We start from the raw sequence: 15,644 nt of genomic DNA on the forward strand, positions 1-15,644 counted from the left end.
AAAATTTGAGGTGTAGTGGATAATGAAGGAGGTTACCTCTGATTACAATGGGATCTTGATCAAATGGGCCAATGGGCTGAGGAGTAGCAGATGGAGTTTAATTCAGATAAATGCGAGGTACTGAATTTTGGAAAAGCAAATCTTAGCAGGACTTATACACTTTATAGTAAGGTCCTAGGGAGTGTTGCTGAACAAAGAGACCTTAGAGTGCAGGTTCATAGTTCCTTGAAAGTGGAGTCGCTGTCCTTTATTGGTCAGAGCTTTGAGTATAGGAGGTGAGAGGTCATGTTGCAGCTGTACAGGATATTGGTTAGGCCACTTTTGGAATATTGCACGCAATTCTAGTCTCCTTCCTATCGGAAGGATGTTGTGAAACTTGGAAGGGTTCAAAAGAGATTTACAAGGATGTTCTAGGGTTTGAGGATTTAAGCTATAGGGAGAGTCTGAATAGGCTAGGCTGCTTTCCCTGGAGCATCAGAGGCTGAAGGGTGACCCTATAGAGGTTTATAAAATAATAAGGGGCATGGATAGGATAAACAGTCAAAGTCTTTTTCCTGGGGTGGGGGAGTCCAGAACTAGAGGGCATAGGTTTAGACCGAGAGGGGCAAGATATAAAAGAGACCTAAGGGGCAACGTTTTCATGCAGAGGGTGGTGCGTGTACGGAATGAGCTTCCAGAGGAAGTGGTGGAGGCTGGCGCATTTGTAGCATTTAAAAGGCATCTGGATTGGTTCATGAATAGGAAGGGTTTGGAGGAATAGGGGCCAAATGCTGGCAGGTGGGACTAGATTAGGTTAGAATATCCGGTCAGCATGGACGAGTTGGACAGAAGGGCCTGTTTCCACGCTGAACATCTCTATGACTCTATGACTGTCTTGAATCTGTTTCCTCATACCATTGAGCAGCTCCATCTGAATACTAAATACTCGTTGTAAAGAAAAGTCTTTCCTTGTTTCTACTCTCTTTTTAGTTGTGTCCACTGTTATTGACTCCGCAGCTACCTGAAAAGGTTGCTCTCTCCACTCTATCTGAAGCAGGCAGAGCCTTTTTTTTACAAATTTTGACTTAAATACAATGAAAAGTACAATCGTGTCCAGCTTGTACCTTGCTTTCTGCATTTTCCTCTGAACTTTGGAACTACATGTATGAAAATAAAGCCTATAAACAAGAACTCACAGATAGATCAATATGTAATTATGTGGTGCTTCTACACTATAAGGTGGTTATGCTGGAGTCATTTTACTGCCTCTGTTAGTTTATCACTTCCACAATGCGTTTAAGCATAATGACCTAAGATACTGGAGTTAGGCATAGGTTTAGTGCTAAGCACAATCAATCCCAGGATTTATTCCACCTGGTGAACATTGCAGTATTAAGAAAACCCATTGCTGTTGTCCATATTACCAAATAAGATGCACAACATAAGACAGACTAACACTACATGATGTCTTCAGATTCTGTCACATTTAAGTTTGGATTTACTTTTGAAAAAAAAAACAACTGTTTTCCTCAAACAAACGTGCAAGACATTTGTTTTAGCACAATACTAAAAATAGTTGAGAAATTTGTGACATGCTGTTACCTTCACACTACTTGTCAATGGTTCTGAGTGTCACAACATTTAAGTTGCGTTTCTGTGATAGAACTAATGCCTAAAATCCTGCCGCCAGCAAGCAAATTTATAAATAGCGAGTGTCATTCCAGCAAGTGGAATCTCTGCAGCACAAATTAGATGTGGGTAAGACTGAAAAAGGCATCAGCAAGAGAAATGACTTTAATCTGATTTTTTTGGAGTGGAAAGCAATGGCAATTTTTAGATGTATGTTAACGTCAGTTACAGAATGGCGAATTCAGAGTACTTTGTGTTTAGAACCATGACACTGAAATTACACCATGGCATAGTAGCAGACGAATATCTCCTTCCACTATATTAGTAGAGGCATTACTGTGTTAACTTTGAACAGTTTAGCACAACAGCTGGAGAAGACCAGATAGCAATTTCAGAGACATAGGCGGTTGTTTGTCCTACAGTTTCATTTCAGAGTCCATGAGTGCCACTGAATGATAGTCTTTATCACAATCGTGAGTCTACCTGTGACACATTTTATCGGGTCATATAGCACAGGAAGAAGTTATACATCCAGCCTCTTTCAATGAGTCATCCTATTAGTGCCACTTCCTGGCTCTTTCCCTTGAAGCCCTACTTTATTTTTACCCTTTGAAAGTATTTATCCAATTCACTTTTGAAAGTCATTTTTGGGTTTTTTTTCAGTTCTTTCAGGTGGTGTATTCCAAATCATAACAAGTTACTGTGGACTTTTTTGATCGTCATCCACCCTTTGGCTCTGTGCCAATTATTTTAAATCTGTGTCCTCTGGTGACTGATGTCCTGCCATTTTTTTCTTATTTATTCCACCAAACTCCCTCATCGTTTTGAATATTTCTGTTAAACATTCCTTTAACCTTCTCTGGTTTAAGGAGAGGATACTCAGAATCTCCAATCTCTCCATATACCTGAAATCCCTCGTCCTTTATACCTTTCCAGTAAACTTACTGTGCACCGTCTCCAAGTCTTTGAGATTCTGTCTGAAGTGAAATGGTCCTACTTGGACAATATATTCCTCCTGAAAGCAATGCATTTTGAAAGGCTTTAGATAAGATCCCTCCATGGCAGACTGTTCAATAAGGTGAGCATAAAGAATGGAAGGCAAGGAGGCAGATTCACTGAAAAGCAGAGAGCAAAGGGAAATGGTCAAGGAATGTTGCTGTGACTGGAAGTCTGTTTGCAGTTGGGTCATACAGACGCCCTTGTTGCTTGTGGTGGACATTAATGATTTTGATTTAAATATATGGAATAGGATCAAGCAGTTTGTAGATGACGTGAACATTTGTACAGCGGTAAATTGTGAGCAGTATACCTGAAGGAGGATATGTACTGTCTGGGCAGTGCAGTGGCAAGTGGAATGTAACACAGAAAAGTGCGAGATAATGTACTAGGGATAGCTAAAAGGGAAAGGGATTAGACTATGAATGGTAGGAAAGTACTGAGGATCAGGAGGCCTTGGTGTCCATATTGTGGAAAGCAGATGCAGTGGTTTGAGAAGGCATTCGGGATATTTGCCTTTATCAGCTGAGGGCATTGAATGCAGGCACAAGGAAGCAAAGCTGTGATTTACAAAATGGTGGTTTGGTCACAACTGGAGTACTGCCTCAGTTCTGGTTACTACATTATAGGAAAGATGTGATTTAACCACTAGAGAGAGTGAAAATGAGATTTACCAACACTTTTCCTGGGTTGGAGGGTCTGAACTATGCAGTAGATTGGCTGTGATTGCTTTCCTTAGAAGAGCAAAGGTTGAAAGGGGACCAACCAAGGTATGAGGGAAATGGTTAGGCTGGATAGAAAGGCACTTTTCCATTGGTAGAAAGATCAATAATCAGGAGACATGGACTTAAAGTTAGAGAGAGAACAAAATTAAAAATCACACAACATCAGGTTATAGTCCAACAGATTTATTTGAAAGTACAAACTTTCAGAGCGCTGCTCTTTCATCAGGTAACTAGTGGGGCAGGGTCATAGGACACAGAATTTATAGCAACAGATCAAAGTGTCACACAACTGATGCAATGTTTTGAACAAACATAAATTGCTGTTCAGTCTTCCATCACTTCGAATGGGGATGCAGGTTTTGATTGAGAGAGAAGGTTAAGAAGAGAGTTCAGGAGGAATTTTCACGCTCAGAGTTTGGTGGGAGTCTGGAACTCACTGCTTGAGAGGACAATTGAGTTAGAGACCCTTGTAAAATTTAAGGAATAATTAGATATTCATCTGCATTACTATTGTCTCCAGGGCCATGAGTGGAAAGCTGGGAGATGGGATGTATGTAATCAGGTGCTTGTTGACCAGAACAGACACAATGGACTGAATGGTCTCCATCTGTGCGATAAACATCTGAGTTTATGTGTATCTATTTTTGAGATGTCAGCATTGTTGATAAGGCCAATGTTTATTGCCCATCCACCACAGCCATTGAGAAAGTGGTGGTGATCACAACTTCTCATTTTAGTATTTGATACATTCCAAGTTTTATATCCTCAAGTTCCATATGCTTTTTAACAACCTGATTGGTATGTCCTGCCATTGTCAAAGATTTGTGTGTGACCTATAATTTTTTCATTCAAGAACTCATACAGTTGCAGAAACCCCAATCTCATTCTGTGATTTGCAAGTGAAAGCCTTTCGTAATGCATTATCCAAATATGCAGAGCACTAGACAATTCCAACACATATCGGCACTGAATTCATAGAACTTGGAAGCAAGGCTATAACTTAAACTTGCAGGTCTCTGAGCACACTTCAATCGCCACTCCTAACTCAGTCGAAGGGGTAAACACTTTACTGTCATGCCACTGAAAAATCACGCACAATAAACCACACCTCAATGCATGCACAATGTTCTGTGATTACATGACGTTTTGTACTGTATAAAAGACTGGGTCAGGGGCAGGATAGGGGTCGGACTTCGTGAACTGACACATTTTGCTGTTTGTCAGGGACGGGAAGATCTAGACCCAGAGCTCTGTATACTTTATCCACTCACTGCTAAAATAAAGTAAGAATTTGAGACCGAATATCTTCTCTAATAGCTTCATTAAAAGAACACGCAGGACTCGGCTCACACATAAGGGAAAGTAAGCTGGTAGATTAAGCTAGAGTCCAACACCAACTTACTGTTTGTTTTGAATTTTCTGAAAATTTAAGCCCACATTAGCATTCATGTTGTTTTTCCAAGCATACAGCATTAGAAGCAAGGACCTGGTACTGAAAAAGATCTGCTATAATAATATCTTCTCTCCACATTAGTAATGAGCTCAGATTATTGTAATACAGTCAGATTCCGGAGTGAAACCTGGCTTAATAGATTGGAAGTTTTATTTTTGAAATTTAATTAGCATGGTGATCAATCACTAAACATATTCACAGGAGGCTGTCAATGTGCATCTAATTAAAAAACAAGCTTATTGGACAATAGCAAAAAAGTTTTATATGTATTGAATGATGTTATTATAAACAGCAAAAAGGAAATTCAACTTTTTTTTACACCAACGTCCTTTACTCAACCCTCGTGAAGTGTCAGTCCCATCTTCTCTTTAAAACAAGTTACTCAACTAATGAGATTTCCAACGTTTATTTTCAGTGACTTTCTGCACATTCATTAGTTGCGATCCTATTTCTCCCTGAGACATAATGTCACATCTATAAAGTGTTGGGGAAACTTCAGACTGGGAAAGGTTTAACAATAAAAGGAGGGGGGGTCATCACCCCACCCACCTCAGAAGAAAGTCACCACTTGCAGACATGTCTGTTTATTTCTTCCAAGAATGTAAAGGAAAATGGATTAAAAACCTGAGTGAAACACGAGTCAGAGTCTGTTGTTCAGGAGACTGGTGTATTGACTAGATTGACATGAGCACCACAGTTTTGAGAACTGCCATTCTAAACACCCCTACATTACAGGTAAAACAAAGTGCAAGTTCCTCTCTCATTCTGATTGCTGCCAGTCAGTTCAAAATTAATTAGAGCAGAGAAATTCCAATGAATGCAAATAAAAACCAAGAATCTTAAAATTGTCCACTCAACTGCAACATCAACTCTACTGGTGCAATCCAATAGTAGCCATAAGATAGCTCATCATGAACAATTCAGAGACTGATCCACAATAATTTATACACTTGTCTTATTGGTCTCACCTCTTCTTTCTACACTGCATATGCGTGTTGCATTATTACGTATTCCATTTAGTAATTAGTAAACTCTTTTTTTTAATTCAGGAAAGCCTGCTTAAATTGTCTTCTTTTAAAACATGGCATCATTTCAGTCTCGGAGAAAGGTATCCCTAAGGTAAAGGGTGATTTTTAAACCAGCATTGTTGTGACCAAGTGAGGAACACAGTTATAAAGAAGGAGAGCCAGTTCATCGTTCCTCACCAAGGAGCTTGCATTTTGGGGTTTCTCATCTGGAACTGCAAAATAATGGGGAACCTTATCTGGTGTCTGTTCATGACACTAACTCACTGACATTTCCTCACTGAACATTCAAAAAAGTTAAGAGCTTTTTTTTTCCAGCTCTGTCTACTTAAACTCCAGCTGCTTTGGCCCAGAGGCAGCCAAAAACTAAACTGTCTTTCTGCTGGTAATGATCTTTTCTTCTGAACTCAACCTGCTTGTGGCTTCTGTCTTCCCTTCTGTATGGACCAAAACATGTCGAAGATATAGGCCAGACCTTAACTTTTTCTTATGTTAAAGGCAAATACTGGGTCAATGGAAAGATGCTTGGTAGTTGGATGTGCAGAGGGATCTTGGTGTCCATGTATATAGATCCCTGAAAGTTGCCACCCAGGTTGATAGTGCTGTTAAGGCATACAGTGTGTTAGGTTTTATTGGTAGAGGGATTGAATTCTGGACCTGTGATGTCATGCTGCAACTATACAAAACGCTAGTGTGGCCTCACTTGGAATATTGTGTACAGTTCTGGTCGCCCTATTACAGGAAGGATGTGGAATCACTGGAAAATGTGCAGAGGAGAATTACCAGGATGTTGCCTGGGTCTGGAGCGAAGGTCTTAGGAGGAAACGCTGAGGGACTTGGGTCTGTTCTCACTGGAGAGAAGACAGCTAAAAGGGGATTTAATAGAGACATACAATATGTTCAGTGAATTAGATAGGGTGGACAGTGAGAGTCTTTTTCCTATGATGATGACACTAGCTTGTACAAGGGGGGCATAGTTGCAAATTGAAGGGTGATAGATTTAAGACAGATGTCAGAGGCAGGTTCTTTACTCAGAGAGTGGTATGGGCGTGGAATGCCCTGGCTGTCAATGTAGGTAACTCAGCCACATTATTGGCATTTAAATAATCCTTGGATAAGCATTAGGATGATGATAGATTAGTGTAGGAGGATGGGCTCAGATTAGTTCACAGTTTAGAATAGAATGGTGCTGAAAAAGCACAGCCGGTCAGGCAGCATCCAAGTAGCAGGAAAATCAATGTTTTGGGCAAAAGCCCTTCATCAGGAATGAGGCAGAGAGCCTTCAGGGTGGAGAGATAAATGGGAGGGGGTGGGGCTGTGAAGAAGGTAGCCAAGAGTACAATAGGTGGATGGAGGTGGGGATGAAGGTGATAGGTCAGAGAGGATAGGTGGGACAGAAGATTGGCAGGTAGGACAGGTCATGAGATGGCACTGAGCTGGCAGGTTGGAAGTGGGGTAAGGTGGGGGGGAGGGGAAATAAGGAAACTAGTGAAGTCCACATTGATGCCCTGGGGTTGAAGTGTTCCGAGGCGGAAGATAAGGCATTCTTCCTCCAGACGTTGGGTGGAGGAGGCCCTGGACCTGCATGTCCTCGGCAGAGTAGGAGGGGGAGTTGAAATGTTCGGCCACGGGGCAGTGGTGTTGATTAGTGCAGGTGTCCCGGAGATATTCCCTAAAGCGCTCTGGAGAAGGGAACATCTCCAGGACACCCACACCAATCAACTCCACCACCCCGTGGCCGAACACTTCAACTCCCCTTCCCACTCTGCCAAGGACATGCAGGTTGTGGGCCTCCTCCATTGCCACTCCCTCACCACCCGACGCCTGGAGGAAGAACACCTCATCTTCTACCTCAGAACACTTCAGCCCCGGGGCCTCAATGTGGACTTCACCAGTTTCCTCATTTCCCTTCCCGCCCCACCTTACCCCACTTCCAACCTGCCAGCTCAGCACCATCCTCATGACCTGAAGGGCTTCTGCCCGAAACATCAATTTTCCTGTTCCTCGGATGCTGTCTTACCTGCTGTACTTTTCCAGAGCCACTCTAAGCTAGACTCTGATCTCCAGCATCTGCAGTCCTCAGTTTCACCTCAGATTAGTTCACAGGTTGGAGTAACATTGAGGGCCAAAGTCCTGTTCTGCGCTGTATTGTTCTATGTTCTATGTTCAAAGTTGCATTCTAGATGCACTTCAATTGATCAAACTACCAGTCTTGTGATCAAAACACACTCTGTTCATACACTATGGTTAAAATTCAAGCAAAATAAACTATTGAAATAACATAACTGTTGGAAAATGTAGCAGAATAAAAGATTATTTAGTTTCTAAACAACAACTGTTCCAACATTATGACATCCCATTAACACACCCTTAGCAAAGATAACTTCAGTAAAATAGATTGTCTCACGTGCAATTCGAACAGCAGGAAGGGAACCCAAGCTTTTAGCTGAAGCAAAGAGGGAGAGAAATGTAAAAGCTTTCACAACCTCAACAGCTACTGAAAGCAAAAAGTAAAATCCTGGTTCTGTGGGAGCTTGACCCCATCTAACTAGGCTTCTTCCATTGCTTTAACTTTTAAAGAAACCCCAAGGCTTCACAAGCTGTTTACTTTATTAGCTTGAAGCAGACCTTTCGACACTTCTTATAAATACTACTCAGTCCAGGAATCGTAGTGCTTCTCTGTCGATGATATGGAAAACTCGAGGAGAAAGTGAGGTCTGCAGATGCTGGAGATCAAAGTTGAAACTTTATTGCTGGAACAGCACAGCAGGTCAGGCAGCATCCAGGGAACAGGAGATTCGACGTTTCGGGCACAGGCCCTTCTTCAGGAATGAGCAGAGAGTGTTCAGCAGGAGAAGATAAAAGGTAGGGAGGAGGGACTTGGAGGAGGGGAGTTGGAAATGTGATAGGTGGAAAGAGGTCAAGGTGAGGGTGATAGGTCGGAGTAGGGTGGAGGCGGAGAGGTCAAGAAGAAGACTGCAGGTCAGGAAGGCGGTGCCGGGCTGGAAGGATCCGGCTGAGACAAGGTGGGGGGAGGGGGGATGAAGAAACTGGTGAAGTCCAAGTTCATCCCCTGCGGTTGGAGGGTTCCCAGTCGGAAGATAAGACGCTCCTCCTCCGACCGTCGGGTTGTTGTGGTTTGGCGGTGGATGAGTCCAATGACCTGCATATCCTCGGTGGAGTGGGAGGGGGAGTTGAAATGCTGTGCCACAGGTTGGTTGGGTTGGTTCGTCCGGGTGGCCCAGAGGTGCTCCCTGAATCGCTCCGCAAGTAGGCGGCCTGTCTCCCCAATATAGAGAAGGCCACACCGGCTGCAGCGGATGCAGTAGATGATGTGGGTGGAGGTGCAGGTGAATCTGTGGCGGATATGGAAGTTTCCCTTGGGGCCTTGGAGAGAAGTGAGGGGGGAGGTGTGGGCGCAAGTGTTGCACCTCCTGCGGTTGCAAGGGAAGGTGCCGGGAGTGGTGGTTGGGTCGGTGGGGGGTGTGGATCTGACAAGGGAGTCGCGGAGGGAGTGGTCTCTACGGAAAGCTGATAGGGGAGGGGAGGGAAATATATCCTTGGTGCTGGGGTCTGTTTGGAGGTGGCGGAAGTGACGGCGGATGATGCGCTGTACATGGAGATTGGTGGGGTGGTAGGTGAGGACCAGTGGGGTTCTGTCCTGGTGGCGGTTGGAGGGGCGGGGCTCAAGGGCGGAGGAGCGGGAAGTGGAGGAGATGCGGTGGAGGGCACCGTCGACCACGTCGGGGGGGAAATTGCGGTCCTTGAAGAAGGAGGCCATCTGTGTTGTACGTATTTTGAACTGGTCCTCCTGGGAGCAGATGCGGCGGAGACGAAGGAATTGGGAGAATGGGATGGCGTTTTTACAGGGGGCAGGATGGGAGGAGGTGTAGTCCAGGTAGCTGTGGGAGTCGGTAGGTTTGTAGTAGATGTCCGTGTTGATTCGGTCGCCTGAGATAGAAACAGAAAGGTCTAGGAAGGGGAGGGAGGAGTCCGAGACTGTCCAGGTGAATTTGAGGTCGGGGTGGAAGGTGTTGGTGTAGTGGATGAACTGTTCAACCTCCTCGTGGGAGCACGAGGTAGCGCCGATACAGTCATCAATGTAGCGAAGAAAAAGATGGGGGGTGGGGCCAGTGTAGTTGCGGAAGATGGATTGTTCCACATACCCTACGAAGAGGCAGGCATAGCTGGGGCCCATGCGGGTGCCCATGGCTACTCCTTTTGTTTGGAGAAAGTGGGAGGATTGGAAAGAAAAGTTGTTCAGGGTGAGGACCAGTTCGGTCAGTCGAAGGAGGGTGTCGGTGGAAGGGTACTGGGTGGTACGGCGGGAAAGGAAGAAGCGGAGTGCTTTGAGTCCTTCGTGATGGGGGATGGAGGTGTACAGGGACTGGATGTCCATGGTGAAGATGAGGCGTTGGGGACCGGGGAAGCGGAAATCCTGGAGGAGGTGGAGGGCGTGGGTGGTGTCACGAACGTAGGTGGGGAGTTCTTGGACTAATGGGGACAGGACCGTGTCGAGGTATGCCGAGATGAGTTCGGTTGGGCAGGAGCAGGCTGAGACGATGGGTCGTCCGGGGCAGTCAGGTTTGTGGATTTTGGGCAGGAGGTAGAAACGGGCGGTTCGGGGTTGTGGGACTATGAGGTTGGAGGCGGTGGATGGGAGGTCCCCTGAGGTGATGAGATTATGGACGGTCTGGGAGATGATGGTTTGGTGGTGGGGGGTGGGGTCATGGTCAAGGGGACGGTAGGAGGAGGTATCTGCGAGCTGGCGTTTGGCCTCAGCGGTGTAAAGGTCAGTGCGCCAAACTACTACTGCGCCTCCCTTGTCAGCTGGTTTGATGGTGAGGTTGGGGTTGGAACGGAGGGAGTGGAGGGCTGCGCGTTCCGAGGGTGAGAGGTTGGAGTGGGTGGGGGGAGTGTGGGAGTTCAGGTAGCGGTTAATATCGCGGCGGCAGTTTGCTATGAAGAGGTCGAGGGCAGGTAGGAGGCCAGCACGGGGTGTCCAGGTGGACGGGGTGTGTTGGAGGTGGGAGAAGGGGTCGTCAGAGGGTGGGCGAGAGTCTTGATTGAAGAAGAAGGCACGGAGGCGAAGGCGGCGGAAGAATTGTTCGGTGTCACTCCGTGTATTGAATTCATTGACCCGAGAACGTGTGGGAACGAAGGTGAGACCTCTGCTGAGGACTGATCTTTCATCCTCAGAGAGGGGCAAGTCTGGAGGGATGGTGAACACACGGCATGGCAGGGAGCTAGGACCTGGTGTGGGGCTGGAGCTGGATGTGGGGGCGGGGTTAGGCCTGGGGGCGGGGACAGAGGTCGGCTTGGGGGCGGAGTTGGACATGGTGATAGAGACCGGCGGGGGGGCGGGGTTAGTCGCGGTGACGGAACTCGGCCGGGGGGCGGAGTTAGGCGCGGTGACGGAACGCGGCGTGGGGGCGGGGTTAGGCGCGGTGACGGAACTCGGCCGGGGGGCGGAGTTAGGCGTGGTGGCGGAACGCGGCTTGGGGGCGGGGTTAGGCGCGGTGACGGAACTCGGCCGGGGGGCGGAGTTAGGCGTGGTGGCGGAACGCGGCGGGGGGGCGGGGTCAGGCGTGGTGACGGAACGCGGCGGTGGGGCGGAGACACATGCGGCGATGTGGTCCAAACGTAGATTGCTGACGTCACTGGGGGCGGAAGTAGCTGCGGCGACCACGCAGACAGAGTTCTTCCCCGTAGCCGCGGAGGTCGCCAATCTGTTGGTGATTGTCTTCATGACGATCGCAGAGCAGGTTGTCTGTGCGGCGATTCCGGAGGCGGTTGTTTGGGCCGCGATCATGAAGGTTGCGAGGTCGGTGGGGGCGGACGTGACGTCATCGTCGGCGGCGTCTGCGGCTATTGCCGCGGGCGCTGTAAAACTCCACAAGTAACCTTCATTTTCACATCCCATGGAGCCATCTTTCCATGTCCAATGACATGACCCAGGAACATGACTTGGACTTGAGTGAATTCGCTTTTAGCCAGGTTTATCACCAAGCCCACCTCCTGAACTCGATCAAACATTTCTGATAATTACTACAAATTTGCATTCTGTGTCTGACTATAAATCACCAGATTATCAATGTACACAATTGGGTAATCACAAAATAACGTATTGATTAGTTCTTGATATTAGGCTGGTGCATTTTTATACCATATGACATGACTCTAAACTGGTACCATTCATTTGATGTCACAAAAGCTGAAATTTCCTTCAGTCTTTCAGACAAAGGTATCTGCCTGTAGCCTCTGAGTAAGTCCAACTTAAAAATGTAAGTTGCTTGTCCAACCTTCTCAATACAGTCATCCAAATGTGGAATTGGATATGAATCAGATTTTGTAACTGGATTGACTTTGCAATACTCCACGCATAATCATTGGGTACCATCTGGTTTTGGCACTATTATTATTGCACTATTCACTGCAAATCACTTCCATTTCATTGTCTTTGAGCATGCATTCATTTTCTTTTGAATCTGTGCCAACTGTTGAGGATTAAGTCTATAAGAATGTTGATTAATTGGAACAGCATTTCCTATGTCTACATCATGCCTAATTAGATTAATATTTCCCCTGCTTATTCCCACATCTCTGCCCACATGATTGTAATAACTCTTTCTGGTGACTTTGATTTTTCTCTGGAAGGTAACCCAACAATTTATACTAATTTTTGAAAACTTCCTCATTTAACTTTAGGAACATCCAATTCAGAATCATCTGAACGTGGTTCTTCACTCACTGTTATAACTAGAAACACATGCTCCTTTTGCTATCCTTCCCTATCAAAATATCTTTTAAGCATATTCACTTGACAAACTTTGAGATTTCTTTCTCTCTGGCATTGTTATCAAATAATTTACAACACTCAGTTACCTTTTGATTTGATAAGGCCTACTAAACCTTGCCTTTAAAGGTTAACCTAACACTGGGAGTAACATTAACATTTTACCTCCTGTTGTGAAAGTACAAATTTTTTGACTTCTTGTCTGCTTCCTGCTTCACCACCTGCTGTGCTACTTTTAATGCTGTCACCTACTCTATTTAATTTCTCTGTAAAATTTGGCATTTAATTCAAATACGTGGTCTTTGAACTCTAACTCAACAACGTCCCCTTAATTAACTTCACTAGTCCTCTTGCCTCATGCCCAAAAACCAAATCAAATGGACTGAATTTAGTTGATTCATTCAATGCATCCCTAACTGCAAAAAATACAAATGAAATTTCTTTTCCTCAATTTTCTGTATCATCTTGATTATGAGCCATCAATATGGTCTTTAAAGTTTGATACCACTACTCTAGTGCTCCTTGCAATTCTGGATGGTATGAAGTGGATTAGAATTGTTTTATTCCTTGGCTATCCATAACTTCCTTGAATAACTTTGATGTAAAATTTGATCCTTGGTCAATGGTATCTCCATGGGTGATCCATTTCTAGTAAAACATTTTAATAACTCTTCTGTTATGATACTGCACAATGGAATAGCCTCTGGAAATCTAGTAAACACATTCATTTTGCTCAACAAATACGGATTCCCATTTTTAAATTTTAGATGGGGGTTACATGCAATCAATTAAGACTCTTGTAAAAAGTTCCTCAAATGTGGGAATTGGTATTAAGAGTGCTGGTTTTATCACTGCCTCAGGTTTTCCAACTACCTGACACCTATGACATGTTCGGTAACAATTAATCACATCCTTATGTGTTCCAGGTCAATAAAAAGTTTTTGTATTTTGGCTTGAGTTTTCATCTTTCCCAAATGACTTCCTGCTGGTAATTTATGTGCTACCTGCTCCCTGTTTTCTGTAACCTACGTGTAATACAACTTGATGTACTTTTACCCATTTCTCATCCATCTGAATAGGTGATGGTTTCCACTTCCTCATCAAGACTTCGTTTTTAAGATATTAAATCTGGGATACACTCAGATTCTTCTTCTGAGTGCTTTTTGATACAACTGCTTCACTTTTCATCTTTCTATTGTAATACATCTAATATCTCAGAACTAAAAATATCCAAAGTGTCCTGCACTTGTTCTTGTTTTTTTCAACCATTTGATCAAACATAGTTTCTGAGAATTGAACTTCAACTTCCTTATCTGATTTCTCCTCCTGCTTCAACTTGTGGCTCTATGACCTTGTTACGCAGTCAGGAAAAATCCCAGGATATAGTTCATGTACCAGCTCACTTGCCTGATTTTCCACAGGCTTTCCAACTACAATGGGCAAATCTCCCACCCGTAGTACAGTTACATCATTATCAAGGATAAACTGTATTTCTGGAGAGTTTCTCTATTACTCCTACTACCACATCATCTCTGTTCACCGGACTTTTGAACCTCACTTTACATAGTGGAACACTGCTCTTCTCACCATGAAATCCATATGTACCTTTTCTGGCAATATGCCTTCTGAATTGCATTTCTCCTCCTCTCTCACCATTAAAGATTGACTGGGTCCTGTGTCTCTTCAAGTCTTAATTTCTTTGCCTACTCCTTCCGGCAAACATAAGTAAACCTTACCCAAGCAAATAAATTATTTAAAGAAACCTGGCACTTCCTTTCCAATCAACTGCTGATCAGGTTGTACATGCTTTTGCAGCTTTTTATCTTCTGCTGTGTTTTCCTTTAGCACTTCAACAAAACTCACTGGCTTATCCTGTTTTCCCACATCCATCATCCCAGTGTTTTCTCTAAACCACTGATACTCCAACTTCATTTGACCTACTTAATCACAGTGAAAACACCTTGAGTTTTCTTTTTACCCTGTAGTAAGTTATCTTCAATGAAATTTCATTTTCCCTTACCTCCTGAGGATTTCTCTTTTCTCCAGTTTCCATCCCTCTCAAATTGAAATTGATGTCAGAAATAAAACTTTGATTTCTGAGCCAACGCACCATCATCTGCCATTCCTGCTGCTAATCTCGCATTCTTAACTCTCTGTTTTTCCACATGAGTTCTCACGACTTCAGTACTGTCTGTAATTACAATGGAATTTGACCTTCAATAAATGTGATACAGAGATCTGGGACAGAAATTTCACAGTTGGGATGGAATGCAAACAGGTGACTTTTTTATGAAATACAGGTTCTGAAGGGTTAATGTTGGACACTATATCAAACCCCACTCAATCTGATGATGTCAAAAGCACTTTGATGGGGAAAAGGCAGAACATCTTGAAATTATGTAGAATGAGGACCCATAATCTAGGTCCCCTCAATTTTAGTAATAATGTCTAATTTACCAACTCAACTTGCACCTAATTGCTACCACACAATAAACTGCTTCATTTTTTCTGTTGAGAGCCTCCTCTCATTAAGACTCTCTTGTGGTGAGTTCTATCATTGTAAACCATTCAGTTCTTTAAATCCTATCAAGGAAAGGGGTTGGTGGCTACGCCAATTGAAAGCTGGTAGCGATAGCTTTGCAGCACATACAACAGCAACCAAATAAAATTGTACTGAAGATCTGTTTGACAGTATGCTGTCTCTGTTCCTGTACTGATTGTAACAAAGTCAGCCAGATGGACCCCATAGAATGGGGGTCTGAGTGGGGCTGTTACCTTGTCCAATCGGGGTCTCTGTCTGACTGATAAGGGCAGGAGTGCCAGAGCTGGCTCTGAGGGAGCTGGATTGGTGTCAAGGACTCTTGACATGTAAATAAAGGGTGACTTGGTGATGGTGATGGATACTGACCCCTGTGGAGTTATTTCAGTTCTCAGCCCAGCCTGAGGACAGAAGTAGAGCAGGAGGTAGGAAGGCTAGTGAGTTCAGCAAAAATCATATAACATCAGTTTATAGTCCAACAGGTTTATTTGGAAGCACCAGA

At 44.4% G+C, this 15,644-nt stretch overlaps 1 long non-coding RNA gene across 1 annotated transcript in view; it reads right to left on the reverse strand.

Annotated features, from left to right (window-relative positions):
* Positions 1-15,644, reverse strand: part of LOC148147621 (uncharacterized) — a 74,207-nt gene that overhangs the window by 19,498 nt on the left and 39,065 nt on the right. The window contains exon 3 of the long non-coding RNA XR_015759472.1: positions 14,624-14,794. This is a non-coding gene — a long non-coding RNA (uncharacterized LOC148147621). The remainder of the gene's footprint in view (positions 1-14,623; positions 14,795-15,644) is intronic.

This window comes from Chiloscyllium plagiosum, unplaced genomic scaffold, assembly GCF_037043375.1.
Source record: "Chiloscyllium plagiosum isolate Xiang-an unplaced genomic scaffold, Cpla_swu_hap1 HiC_scaffold_15, whole genome shotgun sequence".
Lineage (NCBI taxonomy): Eukaryota > Metazoa > Chordata > Chondrichthyes > Orectolobiformes > Hemiscylliidae > Chiloscyllium > Chiloscyllium plagiosum.